Here is a 13,544-nt window from a genome sequence, read left to right on the forward strand (position 1 = left end):
TCTTGCTATTAATGGAATCGTATAAGCAACAATTTTTCCTCAAATGCCATTGTAAGGATTTTTAAAATAAATAAAATCAAAAATTTCATTTATTTTAAAACTATGCGGAAAAACTTATCCTTACAACCCATATGAAAACTTGTTGTTATCTATTCCTAAGCAATATCTCATAACTCCTAAGAAGTAGCTCAAGAATCCGATCTTCAAACTACGCGATAGAAATCCATCTACGCGATCAGATTCAACATATTCTTTCTTTAAGTTCCTTTACTTTTCTTTGATTCTTAAAACATTACCATGTGACCCAGTCACATCATGTATCAGGAATCTCAGAATAGAAACTTAACAGAGTTAGATAGTGGACTTTACCTGAAGTAGAGTCAAACTTATTGACTTTAACATCCTTAGGTAAATTTGGTAGCTTCGTAACTAATAACGCTTACTTTGGCAATATAAACATATGGACCCTTTGATAATGGTACACAGGACTATTACAGACTTAGCCTTTTTTCTCTTTACCATTTGGTCAACCTAGTTGACTATGGTCAATCCCTTTCCTTGGGAAGAGAATGTTTTTTCTGTATTTCCAGTGTCACCATTGTCAATGTCCATAAAGTTTCAGGAACTTGATCTTAGCAAATAGATAAGATCATTAAGGGTCTTGTCATAGTCTGTTTCATAGGTGTTCCAAAAGAACTCACTATGTGACTTAGAAAGTAATTGAGCCACTAACTTTCTCAAGACTTTGACACCCAACTCTCCCGGCTTGTCAATATGTGACTACATCTCCAAGATGTGATCACACCTAGACCTTGCCTTGCCATTAGGGCTTGAGTGATCTTAAACTTTTCAAGAACTTGTGGGTTAGGGAGAATAATTGGAGGAGGAGAAAGAAGTATGATATCCATGGGACATCATCTTCATTAGGAATGCTTGTTTCAAGAGATTTGCGAAGATCATAAATGTCTAAACCAGACATCTTTTGGGAGATATTCAAGATAGTTGATCTAAAGTCCTTAATATGACACCCAATATGAAATATTAAGGCTAGGACCCAACAAACTATTTTATAACTTAGAAGAGGTATGCCGTAATCCAAGCTATAAAACAATTTGAAGGTAGGTGAATGACGATTCACCAATTTCCACCAAGATAAACGAAATGTATTATTAGGTTTTAATTGGATTTGAAACTCCTAGATCTTTTGAGATTCATTGAACTATTCAATGGCATGTTTCAATCTCGAGTGTGCCCTTCAGGTTTTGTGAGTGGGATGTCGAGGATCACAAAACAAGGTGTGAAGTAACCATGCAAATTACTTGGTACCCTTAAGTGTTTACCCCTCAATCGATGTGCCGGTTAACCACAAACGCTCCATCGATACTATGATAAACATTAAGTTACCCTTTGCCTACCTTGTTAAATATGAGTTAGTGTGCCGGTTAACCACACACGCTCCACTAACCGACTTAAACAAAGTGCAAAGTGTAATTTCATGGATTAGCACCTTATTCACATTTTCCTAAGTAACTAAGATTGGGTATTATTTAGAGTTTAGTTACTTAGTATTTATCATTAATACTTTTAATGAAGGGAGAATTATAGTCCTGTCAAACCCGTTCGGCTAACGACCCTCCACCAGTCAAGCAAGCGGTGGGTGAGAGTGAACACCCATTAAGTTGCCATTTTATAGGCAACAACCTTATACCCACCTTATAGACCGGCTTCGTGAATGAGGCGTACTACCGGTAAGACCGACTTTACTCTTATACATATATATATTATTAACTTATAATATTATAAAGTATAAGGGTTGAATTTTAACTTTTAAAATTCTAAGGGCTAACATGGAATTAAAGTATTCATAAGAGAAAACTTTACAAATTCCAAAACTTGAGGGCAAGTTTTGAAACTATTCAAAACTAATTAATTCCATAACTTATGTGTTTAAAGTAGTTTTAATCCAAAAAACTCTTCAAGTTCCATAACTTATGGAAGACTTTAAACTAATAAAAGAATTAACTTTTCTTTATTTTTATAACTTATGGAATTAATTAAGGTTACATTATTTTATATATATATATATATATATATATATATATATATATATATATATATATATTATTTAATGAAGAGACTCTTGGTCCTCCATAACTTGAGGACAAATTATGGAGTCATAACTCCAATTAATTAGAACTAGACTCTTCATTTTTGTAACCTTTGCCAATTTTATGAGTTTTATGAGACTTAAATGTGACTTTTCATATAACTTGAGGACAAGTTACAAAAACACATTTTATACTCAACTCTTAGATTAAAATGGATTGAAAACAACTATTTCATTCAACTTTTCTATTAATCTAAGAAACTCATAAGAACAAGATAATTCAAATCAAACTTTTTCATGTAATTAGTCTAACCTTGAAACTTATACAAAACATGAATCTATTGACAATTATCTTTGAAAATGGATTAGCATGAACATTACCACATCAAAAAACAAGTTTATAAGTTCAAAAACAACTTAGGGTAATGTTCCTAGTCCATTTCTAGCCAAAAACCTCGAAAGTATGTTGTCTGGGGTCCAACTCGTCGAGTGCATGAACACAACTCGGTGAGTTGGATGCATTTTCCCTTGGACTCATCGAGTCCCTTCATGGACTCGGCGAGTCTGCTGGGCTGACAGCACCAATTTCGATTTTTCAGCTTCTATTGCAGGTATAACAAGAAAACAAGCCTAGGCTCTGATACCACTGTTGGGTTATGAGCATTCTAACACTCCTAAGTGTACATGCAACCCTAAATACCTTGGATCTATGTTTTCTCTATTATACATGCAAATATGAATATCCAAGGTATTATCCTAAACTAGCATACAAAACTATCAATATAACAAGATAGAATACATACCTCTTTGATGGTGCTTGTCTTCATGAAGCTTGAGTGCCTAGTGCCCCAAGTGTGACACCTCAAATGGTTCACAATCATCAAAACACTTAGAATAACTTAGAGAGAATTCTACAGTTCATGAAATCGGCTAGCCCTCTTCAAGAATAATACTAGTCTTTCTAGTGGCCGATTTTCCTCAAGAATAAGATGCTTATATACTTATACAATTAGGGTAAACCCTAATTGTCATGACTTTCCATTTTCTTGGATCCATGGGTTCAAAGACACCATGGAGCATCCATGGAGCATCATATGGGTTTTGGCCCAACTAGATAATCCATGGAGCATTAGCCCACTATACAAGTATGGATGATTTACACAATCAACCCATATATTTAATTAGTCTTCTTTTGATCACTCAATTAATCCTAGATTAATTCATGATCAATACTAATTAAATAATCTCATTATTCTTATTATTAATATACTAGAACTTATAATATATTAATAACCATAAGTGTCTTATTTCTCTCATTTAGTCTATCCAAGTGCATGATGGTATGCAACCCAAATGGACCATGCCGGGTCGGGTCAAGTCTTACCAAATATAGTTATGGACTTAGACATTAATCCAACAGTAACCCTAATAGCCACCATATAAAAGAATCCCATGGCTCAAGAAATTGTACACTATGTGTGAGGGTGAGGGCAAAACGATTTCATGAAGTGTTCTAATTTCTCTCTAAGTTATTCCAAGTGCTTATGGTGTTGGGTGAACCATTTGAGGTGTCACACTTGGGGAACTAGGCACTCAAGCTTCATGAAGACAAGCACCAACAAAAGGTATGTTATTCTAACTTGTGTTATTCAAAGTTTTGTATGCTAGAATACTACAATACCTTGGAAAGTTGATATTTGCATGTATAACAGAGAAAACATAGATCCAAGGTATTTAGGGTTGCATGTACACTTGGGAGTGTTAGATTGCTCAAAACCCAACAGTGGTATCAGAGACTAGGCTTGTTTTCTTGTTGTACTTGCTTAAACTGCCTAAAAATCGACTTTTGGTGCTGTCTGCCCAGCAGACTCGCCGAGTCCAAGGCAAAATGCATCCAACTCACCGTGTTTGTTCATGCACTCGACAATTTGGAACCCCAGACAGCATATTTTTGAGTTTTGGTGCTGGAATTGGTCTAGAATCATTACCTTTGACTGTTTTGGGCTTATAAAACTTGTTTTGAATGTGGTAATGATTATGTTAAACCAATTTTAATGCCATAATAGAAGTTTCAAGTTTATATGTGTTCATGTTATTCTTGAAAATTGTTGATTATGAATAATCATACTTATGAGTTTCGCTAGATCATAGGAATTGTGTGCAAATTGTTTGTTGATATAATTCATGATCATGTTGAAAATTGTATGGAGTTCATAACTTGTCCTCAGGTTATGAATTTTCAAGAATTTTATGTTTCCTTGATTTATGAGTTAGTTTAGATTGATAATGAAAAATTATGTTTTAGTTGTTTTCAATCCGTATTAGTCTAAAAGAAGTTCACAAAATATGTTTTTGTAACTTGTCTTCAAGTTATGTGAAAAGTCATATTTATGAATATTAAAAACTCATAAAAGTTTTGTAGGTTAAATAAAATGTAAGAGTTTTTTCCATTTAATACTTTAATGACTCCATAACTTGTCCTCAAGTCATAGATGTTGAAGAGACACTTCTTTAAATTGTTTTAAAAGAATAAGGGGTTACATTAAAATGAAGAGTCTTCATTTTAATGAACCATTAAACTCATAAGTTATGATTTAAAGAGTCTTGAAATAGTTTCAAAACTTGCCCTCAAGTTTTGGAATTTGAAAAGTTACTCCTCATGTATACTTGAATTCAAAATTGAATTTAAGGGGGTATAAGGTTACTGCCGAACGGGTAGGATACGACTTTAAATATTCATTAAAAGTATAATAAAAAATATTAAGTAACTAAACACTTATTAATTCCCAATCTTAGTTACTTAGGAAAATGTGAAAAGGTGCTAGCCCATAAAATTACACTTTGTACCTTACCAAGTCGTTAGTGGAGCGTGTGTGGTTAACCGGCACACTAATATGGACTAGTAAGAGTGGCAAGGGTAACTTGACTTTATTATAGATCGGTGGAGCGTGTGTGGTTAACCGGCACATCGATTAGGTAATATTGTTAAGGGTACCAAGTCAATTTGTATGGTTATTCACACCTTGTTTGTGATCCTCGTCATCCCAGTAACAAATTTGAAAGTGCACAATCGAGATTCAAACATGCCATTGAAAAGCTCAATGTATCTCAAAAGATCTAGGAGTTTCAAAACCAATAAAACCTGATAATAAAATATTTCGTTTTCATGGTGGAAATTGGTAAATCGTCATTTGCCTACCTTTAACTATTTTATAACTTGGATTACGGCATCCCTCTTCCAATTATAAATAGGTTATTGGGTCCTAGCCTTAATACTTCAATTGGGTGTTGTATTAAGGACTTTAAATCAACTAACTTGAATTTCTCCCATTATAGATGTCTAGTTTAGACAGCTATCGTCTTCCCAAATCTTTAGGAACAAGCTTCCTAGTGAAGATGATATCCCAAATGGCAATGAAGGTGAAAGATCAATCCCTTTGTTGGGCACTTGTGGGACTAGAAATCATACTTCACCTAATCCACCTCCTCGAATAAATCTCCTTATCCTACAAGTTTTAAGACTTGATAAGTTCGAAGTGTAACAACCCGAAATTTCCGTATCATTTATTGTAACTCTTTTGTAGTACAATTCGCGCAACCAATCGTCGTTTTCAAATTCGATTTCCGACCTCCCGTTTAATTAAGTCATTAACTAGTGCGTATATAAAATGACTTAATGGGTGTCTTAATACATTTAGAAATCATTTTAACACCCAACTTTATTGATCGGAATATTTCTAGAAATTACTGTATCGGGTTACGGTAACTCAATCGGGTACGACCAAAAGCCTCGTCTAACGCCGGTATCGGGTAGAATTGCACCATGTCCAAAACTTAAACACTATATAAACGTGTTTAAGCCTCCATTTGAAGCCTTTGGTCAATTTCTCATTTAACTCTCACAACCTCTCTCCTCATCCCAAAATCAAGGTCCAAAACAAAGATTTAAGGCTTGAAATCAGAGAGGTAACACCCGTAACTTGTTATTCAACCTCTTTAGCCTTCAAATTTATGTTTAATTTGTGTTTTGGGACCAAGAATATGAGTTTACGGCCAAGGAACAAGCTTGGGCCGTAAACTCCTAAAGATGGGGTTTTTAAGCCCTAAAACCCTTCCTAAGCATTGTTGGACATTAGATATGGCTTAATGACTTAATGGAAAGGACTTATAACATTTAAAACATTGGTTTCGAGGGAAAAAAGTGAGTTTATGGACAAGGCACATCCATGGGCCGTAAACTCATGTTCAAGGGGTTTTTGAGCCAAATAAGCCTTCCAAATCATAGTTGGGACTTAGATATGACCTTAAGGCTTACTAATCTAGACTTGGAACACTTTAAACATGACTTTTGGGGGACAAAAGTGAGTTTACAGCCAAGGCACATTCTTGGGCCGTAAACCCCACTTAAATGGGGATTTAGTGCCTTAAAACATGTCCAAATGTCTTGAAACTCAACCAATGGCCTTGTGGTAAAATCTAGATGCATCTAAAAATAGTTTAAGGGTTTGAAACATATCAAAAATGTAATTTATAGGAGTTTACGACCTAGGAACATACCCTTGGCCGTAAACTCATAAAACCATGTTAATGATGCATCAAATACACTCAAATAGCTTGCATAAATTTCTAGAATCACATGTGATTGTTTTAAGCATCAAAAACTATCTTTTTCATGGGTATAAGAGAGTTTACAGCCTTAGAACATACCTCTAGGCCGTAAACTCCAAAAAGTGTGTTAAATGATGTTCTAAATTCATAACAAGGCTTGGAAAATTAACTAGAATTACATGTGATTGTCCTTTGAAGCTCAAATCAATTTTCCTTGGCCATAGGTGAGTTTATGGCCGTAAACTCTTATGGGGTGGCCGTAAACTCCCATTTAAGTGTTAAAATTTCATTCAAACAATTCCAAGGCATTTTAGAAATCCATTCCAACAATCCCCATGTCCATTTAAGCCATTAAACACCCAAAATCACACCCACATGAGTTTACGGCCGTAAACTCATGTATGTGTGTCTGTTCTATGGCTGTAAAGTCTTTAAAATGTTTACTCTTGGGGAGTAAACTCAAGTCCCAAGTCACTAGTGCCATTACACGTCCGAAGATGTCACCCGGGTCACTCCAAACGCTCGTGTTGAGGTGTTTAACCTCGTTGGAGTGTAATGTTCCATATGATTAGTGAATGTATCCCTAATTGTATATATATGGACATTATTTCATTTTACATAGGGGCATCGCTAATAATCAAACCCCGAACCAACGTCTAGTATTCAAAATCGACACGTTTCCGAGTCCGGTGAGTTCATACCCCTACCCTTTTTCACTGTTTTCACTGTTTTCAGGGGGGACACAAGCAAAGTACAAGGGAATTCTTGTACTCAAAACATGTTTTCAAATGTGTGTTTCATATTCATATGCTTTTATTACTGATTACCACAACTGATAACAAATTGAACATGCAGATCACGTAACATATATTTGTGAAATAGGTCTTTAAACTGTTATGTTTTACATATATTTCACAAATGGCTTTCCACATTTTATCAGTTAAAAGCGTGACATTAAACATTTGAACATAATACCTGTACACTATTTTGTCCTCGGTAATACTCCACACACATACGCGAGCAGAGGACTATCATATTATTACTAGTAAATTTGTTAATCCTGTATGATTGGAGACACGTCTTCGGAGAACACTCCACCGAGATACGCGAGTGGAGGACTACACCCATAACCAGAATCTCTGGTATTTAGAGAGCGTGACTTGAGTATATAGATCTATACGGGGCTGACTACCCCACACCTGGCTGCTAGCCACAGCCGAACCGAAATGGTTCAAGGGTGACGAAAGTCATAAGTATGTGGACGACTTATTGCCACATGTGGACTACTTATTACCATAGGTTTTAGTCTATTGTATGGTTATGGAACTCGCAATTAGGATAACAGAGATTTACTTATAGTAATAATGAACCACTTTTTACATCTTTTACATCTTTTACATCTTTCACATACTGTAACTAACATTCAGGAAAGTACGGGACTTTCCTGGGGAAAACATGGGACCTAATCACGATTATATCTTTTACATCTTTAACATCATTTACATTAGAAACCAACGTGCAGGAAAGCATGGGGCTTTTCTGGGTAACACTTGCATAACTAGAAAGAGTAACAAACTGGATAACATTACATCTTTTACAATTGGTAACATACAATAAGGAAAGTATGGGACTTTCCTGGTAACACATGATAAGTAAACAGAACAGTTTAACAAGTCAGATAACCAACTATACATTTTCACATGAGTAGACATGTTTTCAGTGTACAAACTTACTATACTTTACATTTGTGAAACAATAACCAACTTTTAAGAAAATACCGGATTTTCTTGGTGTACATAACATTTCAGAAACAAAAAGGAAACTCGAAACATTTTCACAAACAAAAACCGCTTATGAACTCACCAGCTTTATGTTGATTTTCAAACCGCTTGTGTCCTCGGGTCAGCGTTAGAACAGGTACCCGAAGATTCCTTTTTGATCAGAAGACGGAGTACATGAAGATCCGTTTCATTTTGTCTATATATACTATGTATCACAACTGTACAAACTTGACTTTTGAAACAACTGTAAAACATTATTATGTAATGTAATGGTTGCTTTAGTTTACTTAGTATGTGCATTGGATTTGATACTCAACGTGGATTCAAACCCCGGAAATGTTTCCGCCTTCGGTTTTCGGGGTGTGACAGATTGGTATCAGAGCCCTTGTTTATAGTGAATGAAGTATACCAAACCTTACATGGTATAAAACTATAAACACTAAAGGGCCTAAGTGCTCTGAATTAAAAGTATCTTCAAACTACAAGTATTTTCAAAAGTATACAATTATATCGAACCGTCGTCATCCGTGACCACAAGTAGAACAGAACATAAGTAATTGGGTGTTGTGTACTATGGTTAAACCTGGGCAGTTATGTAGTCGTGTCTAGGGTCAATATAGTCTGGCCAACTATATTCATTCGAGACATGGCCAACATGTGCTTGGGAGTGACTATGGTATACGGCATGCCTAAAACTTACCCTAATATCCCAAACATCAAACCATTGTTGTAATCGATTCATGAAATACTATGGGAGTATTTCTCGATCCCAATCCTCTGTAGAAATCCTTGTTTGAGTGGCTTTCTGTGATTATTCTTAGCGATAAATTATCTGTTTTGATAACTCTTTCCTGCTTTATCGCTTATTCAAATCATTTAACTGCCATCTCTATCGATTCAATATAGAGAACTTACCATCCTCTCTTTCTTGATCTTATTAGATCAAGATGCCTCCTCGAAATAGACCTAGCTCAAAGAACAACAACAATCCTTCTTCGCCGCCACCTCCTCCCCAATTTGACCTAGCATCAATCCAGACGATGATGACAGCTGCAATGGTAGCAGCTATGTCACACATGAACCCTAGTGGTTCAGGAAGTGGTCCTCAATCTCAAAACCCTGAGGTTCGCCAGGGACACCAAAGAGGGGGTTCCTACAAAGATTTCATGAACGCAAAACCAACATCCTTCAATGGCCCTGGAGGTGTCATTTCCTTATCTCGATGGTTCGAGAAAATCGAGTCCATCTTTGAAATCTTTGCTTGTGTGGAGTTCGATAAAGTCAAGTTCGCAGCCTGTACTTTCTTTGATAAAGCCTTGACTTGGTCGAATGGCCGAGTCAAATCTCTAACCTTACCTGTAGCCAATGCCATGGGCTGGGAAGCTATGAAAGAACTTCTTATTGCCGAATACTGGCCCCGTGGTGAAATGCAGAAATTAGAGCACGAGCTCTGGAACCTGAAGATGAAAGGTTCCGACATTGCTTCATATACTTCCCGATTCGATGATCTCGCACTTCTCTGCCCGGGATTAGTCACTCTTGAGAACAAAAAGATTGAAAGGTTTGTTTGGGGGTTATCTCAACCGACAAAGAGTCACGTTTTGGCTGCTCGTCCGGATACCTATGATAGTGCTAAGACTTTAGCTCAAATTCTGATTGATCACAACGACGACGTTAAGGAAATTACTACCACTTCTGAGCCGACTCAAAGGAGTGGCGAAAAGAGAAAATTCTGGTAAAAGAAGAAGGGTCAATCTTCTCAAGGATCTTCGAAGAAACAACAGACGGTAGCAGTCCATGCTGCTACTACTACCCCTGTTGCTGCTGTTTCTATCATGGGATCCACAGTCCAAACTCCTACCAGTAAATATGCTGGTAACCTCCCTCTGTGTGACAAGTGTAAATACCATCATCATCCTGGTCCCTGCCAAGAACTATCCTGTACCAACTGTGGTAAGAAAGGGCACACAGTTCGATTCTGCAAAACTCCTACCCAATCAGCCAACCAATCATATGGAGCAGGTGTTAGTCAAGCCTGCTACAACTGTGGTGAAGTTGGGCACTTTAAAAGGAACTGTCCCAAGAAGTCAACTGCTGATAACACTAGAAGGGTTCTAACCATGGGACGGGAGGAAGCAGTCGCAAATCCCACTGTTGTTTCGGGTATGTTCCTTCTCGACAACTCATATGCTAGTATTGTTTTCGATTCGGGTGCTAAAAGGAGTTTTGTTAGTCATGCATTCAAACATAATCTAAAACCAAATCCTCAACCACTAACTAAAACGTTTACCGTCGAGATGGCTAACGGTGAGAAAGAAATCGCTAACGATGTATTCATAGGTTGTACGCTTACCTTAAACGATCACTCATTTCCTATAGATCTCATGCCCGTTTCCATTAAGAGCTTTGATGTTATCATTGGTATGGATTGGTTGAGTCCCAATCATGCTGATATTCTTTGTTACGAAAAAGCCATTCGTCTCAATCTTCCTTCGGATCAAACTCTCGTAATCTATGGCGATAAACCCAGTTCCAATCTTCATATCATTTCTTGCATCAAAGCTCGAAAGCTCCTACGGAAGGAGTGCATTACATTCTTAGCCCATGTGATCAACGAGAAACAAGAAGTTAGAGACCTCGCAAGCAAACTTGAAGTCTGTAACTTTCCAGATGTGTTTCCCGAAGAGCTTCCAGGAATTCCTCCCGAACGTCAGGTCGAGTTCCGTATTGACCTAATTCCTGGAGCTACCCCCGTAGCAAAATCTTCGTATCGCTTAGCTCCAGCAGAAATGCAGGAGTTATCCAGTCAACTCAATGAGTTGCTCAGTAAATGATTCATTAGACCGAGTTCCTCACCCAGGGGAGCTCCGGTTCTATTTGTCAAGAAGAAAGATGGATCCTTTCGGATGTGTATCGACAATCGTGAACTAAACAAGTTAACTGTTAAGAACCGATATCCTCTTCCACGAATAGATGACCTCTTCGATCAACTCCAGGGAGCCAGCTACTTTTCAAAGATAGACCTTCGGTCAGGGTACCATCAGTTACGAGTCCAGGAGAATGATGTTTCCAAAACAGCTTTTAGGACTCGGTATGGACACTACGAGTTTGTAGTGATGCCCTTTGGTCTAACCAATGCACCGGCTATGTTCATGGACCTGATGAACCGAGTGTGCCGTCCTTTCTTAGACAAATTCGTCATCGTATTCATTGACGACATCCTCGTCTACTCCCGAAGCGAAGAAGACCACAAGCAACACTTGAGGCTAGTGTTGGAGACCCTTAGATCCGAAAAGCTATACGCGAAAATTTCCAAATGTGAATTCTGGATACGGAAGGTAACTTTCCTCGGTCACGTGGTAAGTGAGGAGGGTATTCATGTAGATCATTCCAAGATTAAAGCAATAGAGAATTGGTCGGCACCGAAAACACCCACATAAATTCGTCAATTCTTGGGTCTCGCCGGCTACTATCGATGATTCATTCAGAAATTTTCCAAAATCGCCAAACCTTTAACCACTCTAACACATAAAGGTGTACCCTTTTGTTGGAGTGATAATCAAGAAACTGCATTCCAAACGTTGAAGAGAGCCTTATGTCGCGCGCCTGTTCTGTCTCTGCCTGAAGGGACAGAGGACTTCGTTGTCTACTGCGATGCGTCTAATCAAGGTTTAGGCTGTGTGCTTATGCAAAGAGGAAAGGTGATTGCCTACGCCTCTAGACAGCTGAAAGCACACGAGGTCAACTATACTACACATGACTTGGAACTAGGAGCAGTAGTCTTTGCATTGAAGATTTGGAGACATTATCTCTACGGAACCAAGTGCACGATCTTCACTGATCACAAGAGCCTGCAGCACATCTTTAATCAGAGCACTTAAACATGAGACAACGGCGATGGGTAGAATTACTCAGTGATTATGAGTGTGAAATCCGTTACCACCCCGGCATGGCCAATGTGGTAGCAGATGCCCTTAGCCGAAAGGATAGTGCAGGCCACAAAGTGAAGAACCAGACGATGACCATCCATTCCAATCTACCCATACAAATCCGAGAAGCCCAGTTAACAGCCCTCAAACCTGAGAACATGTCAAATGAAACCTTGAGAGGAATGGAAAAGAAACTTGAGAACAGAGGTGACGGAGTTCACTGTTTCATGGATCGAATCTGGATTCCCAAGTCCGGAGGATTCAGGGAAATAGTCATGGAGGAAGCACACAGAACCAAATACTCTGTTCACCCAGGTTCTGACAAGATGTACCTGGATCACAAGAAACAACATTGGTGGCCAAACATGAAAGCTGAGATAGCTACTTTCGTGGGCAAGTGTCTGACCTGCGCCAAAGTCAAAGTTGAACATCAGAAACCCTCCGGTCTTCTCCAACAGCCCGAGATCCCCGAGTGGAAATGGGAGATGGTTACCATGTATTTCATCACCAAACTGCCCAAGTGCTCTAGTGGGTACGATACCATTTGGGTAATTGCCGATCGTTTAACAAAATCCGCTCACTTCATTCCAATCAAAGAATCATACAAGATGGAAAGGCTCGCGCGAATCTACATCCAGGAGGTGGTATGTCTACACGGTGTACCTGTATCCATTATGTCTGATCGAGATAGCAGGTTTACCTCCAAATTCTGGCAGTCCCTCCAGAAAGCCCTTGGAACCAAACCAAATATGAGCACGGCGTATCATCCTCAGATCGATGGACAGAGTGAGAGAACAATCCAAACCCTGGAGGACATGCTTAGGGCATGTGTCATTGAATTTGGAAAGTCGTGGGACACACATCTATCCTTGATCGAATTCTCATACAACAACAGTTACCACACCAGCATTAGGGCTGCTCCGTTCGAAGCCCTATATGGTCGTAAGTGCAGATCCCCTCTGTGCTGGGCCGAGGTGGGGGATACACAGTTAGCCAGGAGTCGAGTCCCCGACAGTGCTCTCACTAGTCCTGAAATCATCCGCGAAACCACCGAAAAGATCATTCAAATTCGTAACCGATTGAAAGCTTCACGTGATCGTCAAAAGAGTTACGCTGATA

This window comes from Lactuca saligna, chromosome 1 (genome assembly GCF_052625555.1).
Source record: "Lactuca saligna cultivar CGN05327 chromosome 1, ASM5262555v1, whole genome shotgun sequence".
Taxonomy (NCBI): domain Eukaryota; kingdom Viridiplantae; phylum Streptophyta; class Magnoliopsida; order Asterales; family Asteraceae; genus Lactuca; species Lactuca saligna.